The following is a 21,118-nucleotide window of genomic DNA, read 5'->3' on the forward strand; positions in this document are numbered from 1 at the left end:
CTTTAAACCCTTCATTAATAACTTAACCGCTACTTCTTTATGCTGTGCATTTGTTTTGATGTCTGTGATCCCAGTGTCTCTAGCCATTACTTGCAGTGCTCGATTGAAGTAGTCAGAAGTACTTTCCCTTTCTCCTTGTCTTATGGAGAGGATTTTGTTCCACTTGGCAATGGCTGGGAAATATACTCCTAACTGCTGGTTGATCTGCTTAATACATTCCTGATTGTTTTCCTCCGTACGAGGTACCTCTGTGTTTAATTTACAATCAGCAATAAATTTCGCAGGGTCAACACTGGAGGGCAAACATGCCCTCAGCACTGTCCGCCAATCTTTGTTGGTGGGTACTGTTGAGTTTCCTAGTTCTTTAATAAATCTCTGACATGCAACTAGATCTTTCCTAGGATCAGGGAATTCAGACATAATTGCTCTCAATTCCATCCGGGACCAGGGACGGCGCATTGCACTGTCCCTGGCGGGAATGATTCCCTGAGCGTCAGTCTTCCCATTGGGGACTGTGATCACCCTGACAGGACTAAATTCAATTACATCACCTTGTGTTGGTTCTACAATATGAGGTACATTTGTTTGTGCGTGATATATAACACCGTACGTACCTGTGGACACGACCTCACCTGACCCTCCGTTAGGGGGTTTGATTACTGCCTTTACCGATTTGGTCGCGTCCACCTGGATGTCTTGTAGGATGGCTACTGGAAAAGGTTCCGACACCCTGCTGGGCTCACTTTCTTGTTTGTAATCCTGAGGGAAGTTTAACATGGGGTGCAACTTGCATGGGTTAATAGTTGTACATTTAACAGTATTACAATTATCATCGTTACGTTTATTACAATTAGTCTTATCATCTATAATACAGTTGCTAAGTGCCTTTTTATCGTACACCATTGCGCCATTCTCTGCAACCATAATCCTCTCCATTGCCATGTCTCTCTTCCCAAGATGAGAGTCAGATATGTAAGTTAAATTTCTTTGCATTTCACTTTCCTGTTGCCACAATTTTAAATCATCATAATGTCTAATACGCCTTTTTGCAGATTTAATCAGGCACACTCTTCTCCTTAAATTCTGTAATACTTCTGGGTTAAAAGTACCTACCCGGGAAAACTTTTCCCCGTCATGCACAGTCATCCCTTCCCATTCATTGCATAACATTTCTGTGTGATGACCATCTTGGTCTGATTTCTCACACATGACCATGCCGACCTGATTGATCGGTTTCAAATCAACCTGAACCTGGGTTGATCGCCCCTTACCTGAACAACTGGCCCCCATCTCTGCAGGCGTTGCTTTCACTACCTCTGACTTCCAATCAGGGTCTCCGGCAACCCTCACAGAAAACCAAAATGTCCGGGGTAAGGCTGCGGTGGGGGTTTTGCCTCGAGGTCCGCCCACTTAACTCCGCCCACGTTGGCCAGTACTGCAATCACTGACTCAGAGCTGCTGTACCCAACCTAGGGCCCCTATGAACCTTTATTTACTGGGGCGTGTTGGACCTTCCAGTCCCCAGCAAGTATCGGTTGTTGGAATGTCCCTGAGTGATCAGGCTACTTCCCTTAAAATAAAAAAAATTACACAAATCACGTTAACAATGTGCAAGTAGCGTTCTTTTGAATTCAAGACACGCTAATGCACACAATCACATGCGGTACAATCGTATCTGCACACAAGCAACTAATCTTATGTGCGGAACGATCAACGGAATTGAAAATTTCTGCTGCAAATTCCTTCAGCGATGAGCTTCTTTGGCCTATATGGGTCTCGCACCAACCCCTCTTCGGTTGTGCTTCTCTACTTCTAGTCTGCTGTACCTGAACCTCTTGTTCTGTGACCTCCTGGTCTGTGACCTCCCCTGGTCTGTGACCTCCTGGTCTGTTATGTACAGCAGACTCTACTGCTCATTAATGTGTCGAGTCTAACAAGGGACGCCTCCCAAGCCACCCCACGATATCACTCTCGCTGGTGTATCTCTTTCTACTGGCCTATGGTTCCCACTTCCGTAATAAAAGAGAAATCTTATATATACACACACTCTTACCACATGTACACTTTAATTTTTATTTCTGCGCGGAAATCCTTTCATTCGGTATTAGCCTAACCCAGAAGAATTGCAACAGAGAAAGTCTTTTTCTTTTAACTTTTAAACTTTTGGATTTGAGATAGATTTGTGTTATTTTCGCGTTACTTCCTTATCGCTTACTAAACAATACTATCGTGCGGTTTGTATCATGTGGGCGTATCCGTACGCTCCGTTGCGTAATACACGCTCCATGCGTCGACTCTTGCTGCGTACGCCCTGCCCTTGTAAGGACACGTGTACACAGACCAAGTACGTCCACAGTTACACACTACACGTTTATCAATGTGAATGATCTTTAACAGTAATCCTTCACTGACCACCACTCAAATCTCCCTTGTATTCTAGGCGAGATTGTGTGCGTGCCTTTTACAATTATTCCCTTAAATATTACTTTTAACTATTAATAACAACAAATGTCTCAACACGTTATCACTAATGTGTGGCAATCAGGAGAATGAGGCACGAAAACAATACTAAACAAGAAATACAGATGTGTATGCTTATTGCTTACGTTCGCAAAACAGAAACTAAACAGGTTTTAAAAGACAATAACGTACTGTTCCTACCTTTTGGTTCCGGGTTCCTTCAGCACTCCTTACTAAGCGAAGCAGACGCTTATCTGGTCAGCACTACGAGGAATATTACCTCCCGCCTTTTGCTGACCGATAATGTCTGCTGGAATTACCTAGTGCAGATATGTGAAGAGCGGGCGAGTCCCCAATTGACAATGCCTATTCTATACCTTGTATAAAACACTCTAAAAGGTTAAAGAACACAGTACGCAATTGGCGTATGGAATACCGTAAGAGTACGCACGTAGCGTAACGAACGCTTAGCCGTGGACGAGACGCACGAGTGGCACGTTCGCTCACGGCTTAGAGCGTAAAGGCAAGCACGCTATAGGCTGCCGACTAACGTAATGATACGCTATCAGCGTAGCGGACGCTCGAGACCACGAGGAGATCACAAGCGGCGCTGACGCTCACAGTGTTAAACCTTTATAACTATACCGTATACAATGTACTTATACTGTAAACCCTTGTGCAGTGATAAGGTGTAAATGCAACACAGTGTAACCTTGTTAGTTTAAAAGCTGTATGAGCGATTCTTACGCTCTGAGAACCCCTTTGCAATATAATAAACACTCAAATACCGGTCTAAGGGTCTAACGCCTTTTAAGGAAATGAATGAACGTTCAGTCGCAAAAGAATAATACAATACAAGTTATACACTACCAAGATAACATAAAATACCTAATCGAATCACTACACATAAAATACAATACAGATACAATTACATTTAAAGGGGGGGGGGGGTGGAAGGAGAGAATGGCTTATAACATTAAATAAGAGACAATATGGTTGCAGAGAACTTACGCACCAGGGGAAACAATCGCAAGCGCCTTTCTGGATATCCAGCTCCCGATTATCAGCAATGAGAACCGTTGAAGAGAGTAGAGAGCTGGCCCAGATCGGCTTGTCCTTTTATACACTACACACAATACGGTACAATGGTCCCTACATTCTTATTGTTCATTGGACACAGGAATTCGTCTTCGCATTATAACAAAAGGTCATAGGTTGGTTCATACAGGTGGCTGTGACTATTCCTAACTGCTCAGGTGGGTGGGAAACTGGGTTTCCCGCCGCATGGGTAATAAAGTGCAAATATAGTAAATGTCCATAAACTTCTTATGTCCATAACTATATGCACGAGCGATTAATCCGCTTCAAACCAACACCGGAATATTGCTAATTATATTCTCTTCCGATGGATACTAAACACCACTGTGTAACCCCTGTCTGACCCTTCGTATCAAACAAAGAGGGATCTCTTTGTCCCCAAACATACTACATTAACTAAACTTTCAGATTCTATCAAAGGGACCATAATCTACAAAATACATTATATGAATAAAATATGTTACGATTGAGTCGCCCGCTAGACGAACACAAACTCTACTGTAAATGCGCATACCGCGCGTCCACGAGTGCACGCGACCGCGAGTATATGCACGCACGGGAGGGCTCATGCACGTGCAGCGGGCACACGCATGAGGTGCATATATGGCAGTGTGCAGCGTGATATTTTTCTGACTTTGACAGCACCTTATACACACAGCCTGAAGGTCATTTTAGCCAATATTTTTTATAACTTTGTGCATTAAACAAAGTGTGTATACATTCACACAATTCATTTATGTTTCATATACATCTTATACACACAGTCTGAAGGTCATTTAATACAATATTTTTAATAACTTTGTGTATTAAACCAAGTTTGTGTACTTTGAGCCATCAAAAAACAAAGGTTTCACTATCTCACTCTCTCAAAAAAGTCCGTATTTCGGAATATTCCGTATTTCGGAATATTTGGATATGGGATACTCAACCTGTATATTGACCATGAATAATTTGAATTGGTCCTGGACCACCAACCCAGGGCACCCCTGCAAGTGTCCCGAGGCACCCCAGGGAGCCACGGCACACAGTTTGGGAACCTCTGTCCTATATGATTTATTTTGTCTTTAATGTTATAGAGCATACAATGACCATTTTAACGACATTCCAATTTTCACTATTTAACGATGTGCCCATTTCACAGGAAATAACATTTGGGAATGAGGGAATTTGTTTCTTTTTTTGCCGTCTTTTTCATACTTTACTATCCACATGGACTACGATTGGGAATAGTAACCTTGCCCGAAGCTCACTCGTCATGTGAGGGGACACAGTGCTCTAATTGGGGTTCCCGGTCACTTTACAAAGAAAATGACACCCAAAATCTTTTAAAAAACTCATGTTGACCTTTTCCCATGTTGACCGTTTCCATTTCGACCTAATGTGTCAACCTATTTCAGGTGTTGACCTATTCACTGTCGACCAGTAGTGGTCAACCTCATGACTGTCGACCTAGTTACTGTCAACCCACCAACCCACACCCTTTTATAGATGGGCAGAGGCGAATGGGGTACGAAGTGCTAATTTAGGACGTATTCCCTTGCAGCACCTAGGGCAGCTCCAACTGTGACTAGCAGGTGTTTGCATGCACAAAAAGAGCTGGCCTGGGTGGTGGAGAAGCAACCCTTGCGACCATAGACGGATAGCGACGTTTTGTAGAGGCCTTCACACAGGGTTTGAGTATGGTGGCTGCATAGGGTCAGTAAGGTGGGTTCATGTTTTGTATCTGTCTATATTTTTTTGTCCGTTATTTTTCCTTGAAAGATGTGTGCATTTTATTTATTACTTCAAGAGAGTTTTCGGATGACGAAGGGGCTGACGGGTCTTGGATACAGTGCTACAGTATCTGTATCCAAGCGTTTCTCATATCTGATGTTATAAGGAAAGAGCTTGCTCAGGAACTTGTGGTAATATCATGCCTAATTAAAATAAAAACTCTTCAGGTCGAGACTATTTCAAATTATACATTATTGCAACTTCCAATAATGTTGAATCCCAGAGCTTTTTTTTTTCTTTCTGACAATTGTTATTTACTGTAAATATTTTTGCCCCCTAATCCGGCTGGCTGAGTTTAAAGGTCATTATAGGTCCTTACTCTGTGGGGCAGGGGTAGTCAGCATGCGGCCATCCAGTTGCTGTGGAACTATACATCCCAGCATGCCCTGCCACAGTTGTAGCATGTCCTAATAGCAGAACTGTGGCAGGGCATGCTGGCATGTGTGGTTCCACAGAAAGTGGAAGGCTGCATGTTGAATTCCCCTGCTGTAGGGTCTCTGGACGAAGCCACATGTGACTCAGCTAGTAGGCAGGACTCGGGTAGTTAGTCCGCTATGCTAATTGATACACAAAACCGTGTACCGCTCTTACAGAATTTGAATCAATATTATGTATACAAATACTGGTTTGGTTTCATTAGATCCTTTTTGACACCTTAACGTTTTCATTGTGAGCAGACGTGGCACTTGCGTCGCACAGACCAACCCTTAGCGTCAATGTTTGTTGTTTTTGCGTGCAAGTCGCAAATGTGTACGCAATTGCGAATTTTAGTTTGCAATGGCTCCGGTGCCACGGCAATTGCTAATTGATTCACTACTGGCTACATGCAAATTAGTAGATTTGGCTGGCAATTCATTTCACGTGGTAGATCGGATTCAATGTGATCTGGCGACCAATTAATCTACGGACATGAAAACTGAAAACAAAACATTTTCTTATGAGCAGTTACATGACCAGCTGCAGTACTGTCACATGGGTCCTGGGCTATAAAATATTCATGACCAACTCTTTAGTAACCAGTTTTACTGTTTCGGAGCCTCTCCACGCCCCCCCCCCCCCCCCCCCCCCAAGGCCAGTACTTTATTACTACAATACTCTGCTACACCGCGGCATCACATTATATATTCAATGTGCTTCCAACTTGACAGATATTAGAGGGAAATATTAGGTTATGTACCAAGTGCTTTTCAAAATTTGATTTTACTTTAGTTCTTTCCAGGAAAATAAATCCATATATATTGCTTTTTGATAAGGTTATACACTTCTCTGCACAGCGGTTTAATCACAGGAGTTACTGTGTAGACACATGTAGCAAATCTATCACTCTCTGACACTGTCATGTTGGTGAGAGCTGTTTAGGATCGGGATGGAGTCCTGTCAGTAGTTTCATTTTTTTTTTTTTTTTAATGAACACTCAAAAAGTAATTTATGAAGCTACGGAAATGTCATTCTGTCTGGGGGTTATTTTTTGCGCTATTTGTGTCTATTGCATGGATAAGCTCATTCAGGGATGTAACCAGGGTGGTACAGCGTGTGCCATCGCAGCGAGCGCAGATGCCCTTTGGGTGTGACCAGCCACCACCACCTACCTGCCCACTGCCAACATGCACCATCTCCTCTGGGGGAGAACTGCACCCCAGCCGCCCACTGCCGGTCACCCAGTGCCAGCGTGAGTCATTCCGCTGGGAACTGCCGCGGTCACTGTGCTGTCTCAGCGGCACACCCGCTGGGACAGCGGTGTACTATCGGACTGTCCCACTGCAGACATCCTGAGCCGTGTGATTCCGCTCTGTTCCCCTGGACTTGCAGACTTCACAGCAATCAGATGCAAGATTGGGATTGCAGAGGGATTGTTCGGGATGACTGCTATTGTAGATTGGGTACCCTTTGCAAACTTACTGAAATGAAAGTGTGCTCAGGAAGCCCCTTAGGAGCAATAAAGTGAACACCCGCAGGCTGGAATAATCCTGTGAGCAACTAAAGGGCTACACAGGGAATTCCCCATAGTACATGCTTGTTGGCATAATATGTAAGGGGCACTAATACTGTGTGGTGTAATGTGTAAGGGGCACTACTACTGTGTGGTGTAATGTGCAAGTGGCACTACAACTGGTTGGCTTAATGTGTAAGGGGCACTACTACTGTGTGGCATAATGTGCAAAGGGCACTACTGCTGTGTGGTATAATGTGTAAAGGGCACATACCACTGTGTGTTGCAATATCAGGGCACTACTACTGTGTGGTATAATAATCAAGGGGCACTACTGTGTGGCATAATATGCAAGAGGTACTAGTACTGTGTTGCGTAATGTGTAAGAGGCAATAAAACTGCTGTGTTGCATAATGTGCAATGGCCGCTACTACTGTGGGCATAATGTGTAAGGGGCACCACTACTGTTGCGTAATGTGTAAGGGGAATAATAATATTATATACCAGCGCTGGCTGTTTAAAATCATACACATTAAAGTAATAAATTGTTCACATGACGGTAAGTATTAAAATTAAATGGTAAATTAAATAAACAGAATAATGAAAAAGAAACAGTTAAAATATTGTCACAGTGCTGGGATGACACATTCATTTATCTCCTTGTAAGGCAATATCATACCCTGGCTCGGACATTCTATGTAATCCTGTCCACGTGAAATTGTCAGAGGCACTAATGTAAACCGATTGAGACAAGTTGAGTCCCCTAGCCTGGTTTAGGGGATGGCTCCGGTTCCTCTGAAGATACTTGGTTAGTCCAAATAATATTGCAGTCCAATAAACACCAGGGTAGAAAGGTAATAGGAGTCCAAATGGTATTATCTGTGTCCTCCGTGCTCAACGCATTTCGCTGGTACAAGCAACCCAGCTTCCTCTTACTATCCAAGTAGCTTCAGAGGAACCGGAGCCATGCCCTAAACTAGGGGTGGGTAACATGCGGCCCGCGGGCCGGATGCGGCCCGCAAACCAATCCTGCCTGGCCCGCTGTCCCCCACCAGTGTGCTGACCGGGATTTCCTTCATGTGCTGGGCGGCACAGGTGGCGGAGCCACAGCAGAAGCGGGCAGCAGCAGCAACTCCGTGCAGCACAGCGGGCAGCGGATCATCCGGCAGCGGGAATCTGGCAGCAGGCAGCGGGGATCTGGCAGCGGATCATCTCGGCAGCAGATCTGCCACTGTAAAAAAAAGTTAAAGGGATCTGTGCTTAACTTTAAAAGCTGCTATATGGGTCCAGGGGAGGGGGGGGGGATGGGGGTAGACACTGCTATATGGGTTTAGGGGAGGGGGGGGGGTTGGTAGGGACTGCTATATGGGTTTAGGCATACCTCCCAACTATCCCGATTTTCGCGGCACAGTCCCGTTTTTTGGAGACAGTTCCACTGTCCCACCCGCGGGCCGCAGTGTCCCGCGGTGGGGGGGGGGCAGTTGGGAGGCTCCTGCACTCGTTGCTCTGCTTAGCAGAGCAGCGGTGAATAGACCCTATGCGCACAGCGTCTATTCAGTGCAGACAGAAGGAGAGAGGGCATGCCAGCGGCTCACAGAGCGCTGGGCATGCCCCCTCAGTGACTAAACCGGGGGCGTGGCTCGCGATGACAGGTCCCCCGTGAAGCCACACCCCTTTTCATAGGCCACACCCCCTTTTCGGGAGCTTCGCCGCGCATGTGTCCCTCTTTACAGGCAGACATAGTTGGGAGGTATGGTTTAGGGGAGGGGAAGGTAGGTAGGGACTGCTATATGTGTTTAGGGGAGAGGGGAGGATAGAGACTGCTATATGGGTTTAGGGGAGAGGGGAGGATAGAGACTGCTATATGGGTCCAGGGGAAAGGGGGGTGAGGGGGTAGAGACTGCTATATGGGGGGAGCTAGTAACTGTGCACAGGAGCTGTGAATAACAGCATTACACAGGATGCTGTTTGTTTGTTTTCAGCACTGTTTTTTTGGGGTTTTTTTATTACTGAATTACTGTGTTTTTTTTAAACATTTGTATTTTGCCTGTAAAAAACTACGTATGCAATGTAATGTATATTGGGGGGTGTGTTTTTATAGAAATATATACTATGTTTTTATAGTTATATACATAACTATGGGCCTAATTCAGACCTGATCGCTAGCAGGTGATTTTTGCACTGCTGCAATCAGGTAGTCGCCGCCTACAGGGGGAGGGGGATTCGCTGTGCAGGGGTACAATCGCATCTGCAGAGAGCTGCACAAACAAAAGATTGTGCAGTCTCTACACAGCCTGTGACTTAATCAACCGCTGCGATGATCCGGCCGGAGCTGACGTCAGAAACCCTCCCTCCAAACGCTTGGTCCCTCCTGCATTTTTCCGGACACTCCTCTAAAACGGTCAATTGCCACCCACAAACGTCCTCTTCCTGTCAATCACCTTACGATCGCCCGTGCGATCGCTTTGTTCCCACCATCCCGGCGCATCCGACCGACGCGCCTGCACATTGCGGTGCATGGTCAGTTCAGACCCGATTGCCTGCTGCGCGAAAACGCACAGCAGCGATTGTGTCTGAATTGGGCCCTATAATGGGGTCTTATTTTGAGTTTGCTGCATTTGCATTTTGCTGCAACTGCTGACTAAGGGGCTGATTCACACCTGATCACTGTGCTGCTAATTTTGCTGTCCTGCGTTCAGGTAGTCGCCGCCCCCAGGGGGAGTGTAAGTTCGCCCGTGCAAGTGTGCGATCGTATGTGTACGCCGAGCTGCAAAAATCTACTTTGTGCAGTTTCTGCGCAGCCCAGGACTTACTCCTACAAATATTTGTCATTCATATTAGTCCCCGCCCTTTTGGCACTTACCATGTGAATTCCGCAACACCTCCAAGTATATTTTTGTGGTGTGGGAGGAAAGCCGTACAAACATGGGAGAACATAAAAACATCATACAGATGTCAGTAATGCGTACCACTGGGTGTGTGAGTCTTGTTTATATTTTTTGCCTAAATTTTGATTTTGATTTCAAATCAACAGACTAAGGGGGACATTCCGAGTTGTTCGCAAGTTGCCGATTTTCGCTATATTGCGATTAGTCGCTTACTGCGCATGCGCAAGGTTCGCAGAGCGCATGCGCTTAGTTATTTTACACAAAAGTTAGGTATTTTACTCACAGCATAACGAGGATTTTTCATCGTTCTGGTGATCGTACTGTGATTGACAGGAAGTGGGTGTTTCTGGGCGGAAACTTGCCATTTTCTGGGCGTGTGCGAAAAAACGCTGGCGTTTCTGGGAAAAACGTGGGCGTGTCTGAAGAAACGGGGGAGTGTCTGGGCAAACGCTGGGTGTGTTTGTGACGTCAAACCAGGAACGAAACTGACTGAACTGATCGCAATGGCGGAGTAAGTCTGGAGCTACTCAGAAACTGCTAAGAAATTTCTATTCACAATTCTGCGAATCTTTCGTTCGCAATTCTGAAAATTTTGACATTAGAGAAGAAAGATACAACAACTGGAAAGGATTTATTGGAGGCTGTAAGTCAGTGTGTGTCCAAATTTGGAGTGGAGTGGGAAAAATTGTCTGGTGTGACAACTGACGGAAGCCCCAATCTAACAGGGAAAAATATTGGATTGCTAAAAAGAATTCAAGACCAAGTCAGTGAAAAGAATCCAGAACACAAAATTGTCTTTCTACATTGCATCATTCATCAAGAGGTCCTTTGTAAAAGTGTTTGAAAATTAAGTAACGTTGTAGACACTGTTACAAAAGTGGTCAACTACGTTCGCGCAAGAGGATTAAGGGGCTAATTCAGTTAGGATCGGAAAAAGTACAAATTAGCAAAAACTGCGACCAATCGAAATATCTGCAACACTAATGTTATAAAAAAAACGGTGGACTTGTCAAATTTGCAAATTTTGCAATGAGATTTAAAATTCCGCACTTTTTGCGAAAAAAAAAAAAAAATTGCATAAAGGTTTCTGAATTTAACATCAGCCACACATAACATTGAGCCAACCATGCCTACTGACAGGATGCATTGAACAACAAGACAAGCTACTTCCGCTGGTGAATCCACAAACGCAGGCGGAAAAAGGAAAAAAGAAAAGTATTTTTTTATGTTGAAAGTTTACATACGTGACATATTAATGTTTCTTTGTTATTATTAACATTCCTTATGTCATTGTTTAATGTGAAAATATATTTTAAAAAAAAGTGGTGCATAATAAAAATGTCCACAAAATCACAAATATTGTGGTGATGTTATTGAACATATGTTTCTTTGTCAAGGGGGGGGGGAAACAAAAAACCTTACACATGTATGTGGGTATGATTTTTTGAAGATAATAATTGTTTTTTGCTTTAAATCAGAAAAAAACAAAAAGCAATTAATCAAACAAAGAAAAACAAAAAAACTTGCTTGTAAATGTTATTGTACATGTTTGTAGGAAAACAAGTGTGTTCTTGACAAACCTGCATTGTTATTAACTTAAAGAATTATTAGGTTACTACTAACATATATTTTAGAGTAATACATGTGTTAAATAGTTTAAAGCTCCCTTACATGTTGTTAAGTTTCAATGCAGCTGAATAAAGTGAATTGTGGTCGGCAGTGTGATCTGCTTCAGCTGGGTGTAATGAAGCAATGATTGCAGTATACATCGAACATTGGCCCTCATTCCGAGTTGTTCGCTCGCTAGCTGCTTTTAGCAGCAGTACAAACGCTAGGCCGCCGCCCTCTTGGAGTGTATCTTAGCTTAGCAGAAGTGCGAACGAAAGGATCGCAGTTCTGCTACAAAAAAAGATTGTGCAGTTTCTGAGTAGCTCGAGACTTACTCCTAGCTAGCGATCACTTCAGACTGTTTAGTTCCTGTTTTGACGTCACAAACACGCCCTGCGTTTGGCCAGCCACGCCTACATTTCCCCAGCCACTCCTGCGTTTTTATTTGGCACTCCTGCGTTTTTACACACACTCCCCGAAAACGGTCAGTTACCACCCAGAAACACCCACTTCCTGTCAATCACTCTGCGGCCAGCATTGCGACTGAAAAGCGTCGCTAGACCTTGTGCAAAACCACATTGGCTTTTGTGAAAGTACGATGCGCGTGCGCAGTGCGTACCATACGCATGCACAGAAGTGCCGATTTTTAGCCTGATCGCAGCGCTGTGAACAACGGCAGCTAGCGAACAACTCGGAATGAGGGCCATTCTACAACTGAGGTCAGCTTGTGCAGATTGTAAGGTAGACCTGTAGTCACTCAGAAACTGCACACCATAAATGTGCGTTCAGTTGCAAAAAATGTGTATGCCCCGCCTATCTAAAATCTGCATACGCCCACAACACGCCCCCTGCTCTTAGTTTTTGCGAGTCCAGCCCTTTAGTACGCCCCCTACACGCCTAGTTTTCATAGTGTATACACAGTTTTTGCTACGTCTCAGAAGTTGTATTTTTTGTCTCAGATTTTGGATTTTTTGTCTCAGATTTTACGTATTTTTGCAGTTTTGCGTTCCTTGTTGAATTAGCCCCTAAATCATAGACAATTTGTAGCTCTGCTAGATGAGACTGAAGCTGAGCACACAGATATCCTGTACCATACCAATTTGATATGGCTTAGCTTGGGGAATGTTTTGAAAAGAGTATGGGAGCAGAGAGAGCAGATTAGGGTGTTTCTAAACATGAAAGGAAAAGAATCCGATTTTCCCCAGCTGAAAAATAAGGAATGGCTATCTGATTTCGCATTTGCTGTTGATGTTATGGGCCACATGAATTAATTAAATCTAAGACTACAAGGGAAGGGGCTTTTTGCTCATGATCGGCATTTCAGCGTGAAGAAATTTATGACAAAATCACTGATTTCTACACTTTGCAGCAAGTTGCTGTTTCAGATGAAAATCTGGAAAAATATGCATCATCAATACTCGAATTGGCATGGGGAGTATTCACAGAGATTCAATGATTTCAAAACAATAGAAAAAGATTTATCTTTGGTCTAAACACCGATCTTCCATGAATGATGAGCACCTGGCAGCTGTGCTCCGGATTGCGACAACAGAGATGATGCCTGACTTCGCTTCTCTGGTTAATGCGCATCAGAGGTTTCAATCATCTCACTGACTCTTTTATGTAATTGTTAATTCCACTTTTGATTTTTTTTTTTTTTAAACTGGCGCTCACTTTGATTGTACGAAGGCTTGAGTGTTTGTTATTTTTTTCTCTCTTGTTTTCTCTCTTCTTCTTCTCCTCCTCTTCCTCCATTTCTGTTCCTTGTACTCCTACCTAGACATTTACTGTTTTCTATATTGTATCAGTGTTAATTTTCTTATTCTGTTTGCTTTGTATAATAAAAATATTTTTTTTGAAAAATCTTACAGCATTTTTGTGATAGGTATTGTATATACAATATATTTGTGTGTGGCCCTCGAATATTCACTGGAAGTGTTAAGCGACCCCCCTAGCTGAAATAATTGACCACCCCTGCTCTAAGTCAAGATACTGCACATTGTTGGATCGAATTGGGGACTCAAATTGGTCTCAATCGGTATACATTAGTGCCTCTGACAATTTTATGTGGACAGGATTCCAGAGAATGTCCTAGCCATGGTATGATATTGCCTTACAAGGAGTCAAATGAATGTGTCATCCCCCTAATGATTATACGATGCTAATTAGCTCTGTGCCAATATTTTAACGGTTTATTTTTCACTATTGTGTGTATTAAATTTATTATTTAATTTTAATACCTACTGTCATGTGAACAATTTATTATTTTAATGTGTATGATTTTAAACAGCCAGCGCTGGTATCTAATATTATTATTCTTTTGTGTTTATACCAGTTGGGGAGTTAACCAACCCCATACCAGCTAATGAAAGCGCACTCATTCGTGTTTTGTTTACTTTTCTGTAATGTGTAAGGGGCACTTATAATGTGTGGCATAATATGCAAGAGGCAATAGTCCTGTGTGGCGTAATGTGTAGTAATAATAATAATAATAATAATAATTTTATTTATATAGCGCTCTTTCTCCAATAGGACTCAAGGCGCTTAACAGATACATAGCATAATATAGTACAGAAAATAATGAAGTACATTTTCATAAAATACAGAAGCATGAAGATACTATGGGCACATTATGGAAATGCTGAGTAAACAGGAAAGTCTTGAGTCTACTTTTGAAGTATTCTATAGTTGGGGCCTCTCGCACTGTGCGGGGAAGTGAATTCCATAGAGTCGGAGCTGCATGACTAAAAGCTCGACCCCCCGATGAATTACGGGAGATTCTAGGTACTGCTAAAAGTCCTTCATCTACAGATCGCAATAATCGAGTGGGGCAGTATGGGGTCAGAAGCTGCTTCAGGTACCTTGGGCCCTGGTCATGTAATGCTTTGAAACTCACTAAGCCAATCTTGAAGATGATTCGCCATCTTACAGGCAGCCAGTGAAGGGAGTAGAGGATGGGTGTTATGTGGCTAGAACGGGGCTGCTGGGTTAACAGCCTGGCAGCTGTGTTTTGCTGGGAGACCAAGGTAGGGGGCATTACAGTAGTCTAATTGAGATGATACAAATGCATGTATGACTTTTGGCAGATCATCTGAGGGAATTAAGTGCTTGATTCTGGCTATGTTCCTCAGGTGAAAGAATGAGGTTTTGATTGTGGCTGATATCTGATGTTTAAGTGTCAAGCCACCATCCAGGACAACGCCAAGATTCCGCACACGATCACTGGTCTGTAATTCTGAATCCCAGAGTGTAAGGTGCACTAAACTACTGTGTTGCATAATGTGCAAGCGGCACTACTACTGTGGGCATAATACTGTATGTAAGGGGCACTACTACTGTGTGGCATAGTGCACAAGGTGCAGTACTACTGTGTGGAGTAATGTGTATGGGTCACTACTACTTTGTGGATTAATGTGTATGGTGCACTACTACTGTGTGGTGTAATGTGTATGGGGCACTACTACTGTGTGGTGTAATGTGTATGGGTCACTACTACTTTGTGGATTAATGTGTATGGGGCACTACTACTGTGTGGTGTAATGTGTATGGGGCACTACTACTGTGTGGTGTAATGTGTATGGGTCACTACTACTTTGTGGATTAATGTGTATGGGGCACTACTACTGTGTGGTGTAATGTGTATGGGGCACTACTACTTTGTGGATTAATGTGTATGGGGCACTACTACTGTGTGGTGTAATGTGTATGGGGCACTACTACTGTGTGGTGTAATGTGTATGGGGCACTACTACTTTGTGGATTAATGTGTATGGGTCACTACTACTTTGTGGATTAATGTGTATGGGGCACTACTACTGTGTGGTGTAATGTGCATGGGGCATAATTTGAATTGGGGTACTATTGTGTTGCCATGCCCCTTCCCCACATGACCTTGCCCCCTGTTTGACACTGTCCCTATTTAAAATATGTGTGTGTGGGGGGGGGGGGGGGGGGGGGGCACCAGTGCTCTTCCTAGTACAGGGCACCAAAATGTCTAGTTACAGCTTTGAGCTCATTGCTTGGTGAATCAAGTTGGCAGGAGCTGCACAGGTGGGATGAGACAGGTAGCTGGACGTCCTTTGATAGGAGTCCGTCTGGGATCTGCCCACTTATATGCAAAAATTGGATTTAGTGCCGGTGGAGTTTAGTAATGAAATATTTAAATGAGCTTCAAAAGGTGGAAAGCAAGCATTTAGCTGGGGGGGGGGGGGTGTTTTCAGCCTGATTGTGAAATTAAGTTCTGTACGCCAGCCATGCGATTAACCTCTTGTATTCTGTATTTTGTGGATCTCTCCTTGAGCGACCTATACCGGCTCTTACACCTACCCCGTGCCAGGCGTAAGAGATGCGAATGAAATAGGCATACTCTCAGCATATGCAACAGTCTGTGTCTGACTGTGCATTACTCAGAATGTAAACACAGATGCGCATGTTCAAAGCAATCGCTAGATGCGCCATTCAGTCTTGCATGCAACTGAGAATCCTGGTCCTGTATGTACATATTCCTATAACAACAATATACATTCTGCCTGGGAAAGGTCTGCAACCCCACTACTCTGCAGCGTTACTTAATAACGTGGCATAATATTTTTATGAGGTTAATTTTATTAATGTTTCTCAAAGATGGAAATCTGCTCGTAGGCCATAGCAACTGCTTTCACTGGGGGTAATCTATGGAGTGCACCTAATCCACAGCACAAAATCATCTACAGTAGGTTTTGTAAATAAGCAGCTCATTGGTGCGCATAGAGCATATCAACATGTGCACCTACTTTCCATTCATGGACGTGTTCTGTTGGGTGCATGGCACGTTCCTCCCTCTTCAAAAGCACTGAGTCTTCTCCTAAACACACAGTCTCAGACCATCCACTGGACTACAGCTGTTGCAGGCGGTGTGACGGCTATTGGTCCCGTGTGTGAGAGAAGCTAGCAATATGATCCAGCCTATACTCTGGTCCTCATTCTGCCAGAACCTCAGGACTGGCATGGTAGCATCATGTTTCCCTTCGTGGAGAGGAACTTTCCCATAATGCACTGGGTCAATGCACTGGGTCCATGTCACCAACTATTTGGAATAGTAAACTGTGGCGAGCGAAGCGGAGCGAGACAGCGAGCCCAAGGCGTGGCGAGCAAAGCGAGCCCGCGAGGGTACAATGCTGCATAGATAAAAAAAATAAGTAACCTGAAACAAATGGAGAATTGATAAAATATCAACGTACTGTAAGGGCGGATGTTCTCTTCTGCCCTCTATGCTGTCACTTCCTGGTCCTGTCCACGAAGGGAAAATAGACACAACCGGACTGCATGATCAGAAGAGTTGGGGGGGGGGAGGGGGTTACACATATCACTGTGCTACCCCAACATTGTGCTGCGGATTTCCGGATTCCTCGTTACTCCCGTGCCAAAATTCATGTGCTTTGTAACCAAGATGCAGATACGCAAATTAAGGCCCTTGGTAGTGTCATAGCTGGTGTTTATCTGCTCATCGGCTGTTTTGTAAATGATAACGCGCCATGTTTATGAAAAAAAATAAAACTTTAGCATGCAGGGTGAGTTATGGCACCAACCAATAACTATATTGATCTTGAAGGCAAAAGTTCTTAGCACAGCAATAAAAAAAAAACATAAATAGCTGTGACAACAATATTTCATTTATATGGTGTACTTAGTGAGCACAGTAACGGCCGCTGGCACAGTAAATTCCTGCCTCCGCGATAATGCAATTATTTTTTTGGAATCTTCAATAAAATACCTGTTACAATGGATTGTATCTTAAGAGAAAAGAATACAGTACTCCTTAGAGACAATGGGCCTGATTCTTAGTCAGAAGCAATGCACTGATGTTCACATAGTGGCGTGATTTTAAGTAACTGCGCAATACACACTGCAATCTAACATATAGCAAAATTGAGGTGCTTAGCATAATTCGTGGCCAAAAAAATATGGGCCCATCAACCATGACCAGGTGACCATCTAGTGGGTCCCTAACACTAAGGTTCAAGTCTAGGGTACGGGACCCCCAAGTCAGCACAGGCCAACGGCCGAAAGGCTCCACACTCGTGAAAAGTTAAAGCGTTAGTAAGTATTACATACATAAGAAGCAGAAGCTATGTGTTAGGAGTGTTACATTGGCGAGAAGTAATAATTAGAATGTTAAAAGGTGTTACATACATGTAAGTAGAAAAATAATTAGGTGCTTAGAAATAAAGTGCTAGATTAAGTGTTACAATGTGATGCCCCAAAGCAGTCAGGTCACACCAACCCAGGGGCCCCACGACCCAAACTCATCCCTAAAACTGACAAATTGTATGCATTTATTCAGGACTTACTACCAATGCTGCCAATAAGTATTCATTTCAAAGATTAATGTCAATATTTTATTGAACTGTTTAACTGAATATATACTGTATCTATCTATATATATATATATATATATATATATATATACACAATATGGGTGTCTGCAGTGTCGGGAGCCACAGTCCACTGACCCCTCAACCACAGAATCAGGCGGCACTCCACGGATTTAGTGTAGCAAATGAAACTTCACCATGTGTCCTTGACAAAAACACCCGCCGTGGTGTTGAAACGTTGGACTCTTCATACTGTCTGTTTTATAAAGTTTAATTTGCTACACTAAATCCGTGGAGTGCCGCCTGATTCTGTGGTTGAGGGGTCAGTGGACTGTGGCTCCCGACACTGCAGACACCCATATTGTGCATTTCATCAAGGAGGGCACCCCGGTCACTACATACGTTTTTGAGTGCCAACTATACCCATTGAATATATATATATATATATATATATATATATACATATATATATAAAAGACAAATACCACTTACTCATCACAAACTTTCCTGAACCATAAGGATTAGGAACTTGACATTTGGACAGTAGCTTGTTTTTGTGATGTGGGCACCCACTAAGAAGGGATTTTTCAAAATTCCACCCACAAAGGGGTTAGAAGGGGTGAGATGATTATTGGAAATTCCCCCCTCACAGAGGAGATTTAAGACAGCCCACCCAGCCATGGCTTTAAAGAATGCATGGTACCGGCGATACCAAGTCACGGAGGGGGGAGGACACAAAGCTCTGTTCCTGGACTTCCTTGCCAGTGGCAGTTGCAGAGCAGTCCATTATTCAAATAGGAGAGTCACATCAACTGCCACCCCTAAACACTGTCAAACATCGCTGGGGGTGGCTCCCCTATTTGAATAATGGACTGCTCTGCAGCTGCCACTGGCAAGGCAGTCCAGCTTTATGGTTCAGGAGATGGTGTGATGAGTCAGTGGTATTTGCCTTTTAAGTACTTAACCAGCCTATTTCCAGTCAGGAGAGGATAGTGTCTCAATTATCAGAAGTTAACCTGTCACTTGAACATTGCCGACCCTCTCAGAGAGCAATAGGAGGAAAGGAGAGATACTGTAGATATTTTGACTCTTAAATGCATTACAGGAAAGCTTGATAGTCAGCAACTGCTTATCTGCTGTGTAAAGGGTACCGACAGCTCTTCCAGTGACCTTAAGTGTTGTGCAAAAATCTTTACATTTTACCTCAAAGAAGGAGCTCTAAGGAAAGTGAGAAGCTAAGCAAGGAGACCTAGGGCCCTTTGGAATGGAGTCAGCCTATCCCTGCATATATTACATATTTAACAACCAGCGGGCGGAGCTTGGCCTGTCGTTCCAGCATTTACAGCACTGAGCAGGGCAGCATCAGATGCGGGACGAGGCAGAGAAGGAGGCGGATTATTTTCCACAGCGCCAACCTTTTCACAGCATCAATTCGGGGAAGGCCCACCCGGAGATGCGGCCTGACAAAGACATATGTAAAAAAATAAATGTAAAAGCGGTAGTAAATTTGCTTAAATACCAGTGCTATTCATCTCTTTGTGATTATACTTGAAATTCCGTAGCAAAGCACGGGCATTCAGCTAACATGGGCCGGTTCTAGCCCTTGTGGCGCATCGGGCAAAAAAGGGGCGTGGCTTCATACAGGGGTGTGGTCAGTTACGCCCTCTGTAGAGTTGTGCCCCCTGTAGAGTTGTGCCCTCATTTGTGCCCCCTGTAGAGTTTTGCCCCTATTTGTGCCCCCTGTAGAGTACTTACTATCCCCACTCCTGATTCCCAACTGCTGCTGACCTCCGCCGGCGCCTCTCCTCAGATCTATGGGAGAGACGTCATGACGTCTCTCCCATAGCACAGCATAGACACTAGAGGTCAATTATGACCCCTAGCGTCTATGTGCCAGTCCCACAATGCTGTGCGTGATGACGTCATCGCGCACCGCACAGCAAAGGTCCTCTACACAAAGGGAAACTAGACGGGTAGCATCTACCCGTCTAGTTTCCTTCACAGCACCGGGGGGCACTGACCAACAGTAGCGGATCTTGCCATGGTGCGGTGCCCTCCGGAAGGCGGCACCCCGGGCAAAAATCCTGTGTGCCCGTAGCAAGATCCGCTACTGCAGCTAATATACACTACACAAAAAAATAAAGGGAACACTAAAATAACACATCCTAGATCTGAATGAATGATATACTCTTATTAAATACTGTGTTCTTTACATAGTTGAATGTGCTGACAACAAAATCACACAAAAATTATCAATGGAAATCAAATTTATTAACCCATGGAGGTCTGGATTTGTAGTCACACTCAAAATTAAAGTGGAAAAACACACTACAGGCTGATCCAACTTTGATGTAATGTCCTTAAAACAAGTAAAAATGAGGCTCAGTAGTGTGTGTGGCCTCCACGTGCCTGTATGACCTCCCTACAACCCACACAAGTGGCTCAGGTAGTGCAGCTCATCCAGGATGGCACATCAATGCGAGCTGTGGCAAGAAGGTTTGCTGTGTCTGTCAGTGTAGTGTCCAGAGCATGGAGGCGCTACCAGGAGACAGGCCAGTACATCAGGAGACGTGGAGGAGGCCGTAGGAGGGCAACAACCCAGCAGCAGGACCGCTACCTCCGCCTTTGTGCAAGGAGGGACAGGAGGAGCACTGCCAGAGCCCTGCAAAATGACCTCCAGCAAGCCACAAATGTGCATGTATCTACTCAAACGATCAGAAACAGACTCCATGAGGGTGGTATGAGGGCCCGACGTCCACAGGTGGGGGTTGTGCTTACAGCCCAACACCGTGCAGGACGTTTGGCATTTGCCAGAGAGCACCAAGATTGGCAAATTCGCCACTGGCGCCCTGTGCTCTTCACAGATGAAAGCAGGTTCTCACTGAGCACATGTGACAGACGTGACAGAGTCTGGAGACGCCAAGGAGAATGTTCTGCTGCCTGCAACATCCTCCAGCATGACCGGTTTGGTAGTGGGTCAGTAATGGTGTGGGGTGGCATTTCTTTTG

The 21,118-nt window shown here is 44.2% G+C and overlaps 1 protein-coding gene across 2 annotated transcripts in view; it reads left to right on the top strand.

Moving 5' to 3' along the window:
• ADCY8 (adenylate cyclase 8) overlaps nucleotides 1-21,118 on the top strand; it is a 367,020-nt gene that overhangs the window by 306,145 nt on the left and 39,757 nt on the right. The window lies entirely within an intron of this gene.

Source organism: Pseudophryne corroboree, chromosome 5 (genome assembly GCF_028390025.1).
Source record: "Pseudophryne corroboree isolate aPseCor3 chromosome 5, aPseCor3.hap2, whole genome shotgun sequence".
Classification (NCBI taxonomy): domain Eukaryota; kingdom Metazoa; phylum Chordata; class Amphibia; order Anura; family Myobatrachidae; genus Pseudophryne; species Pseudophryne corroboree.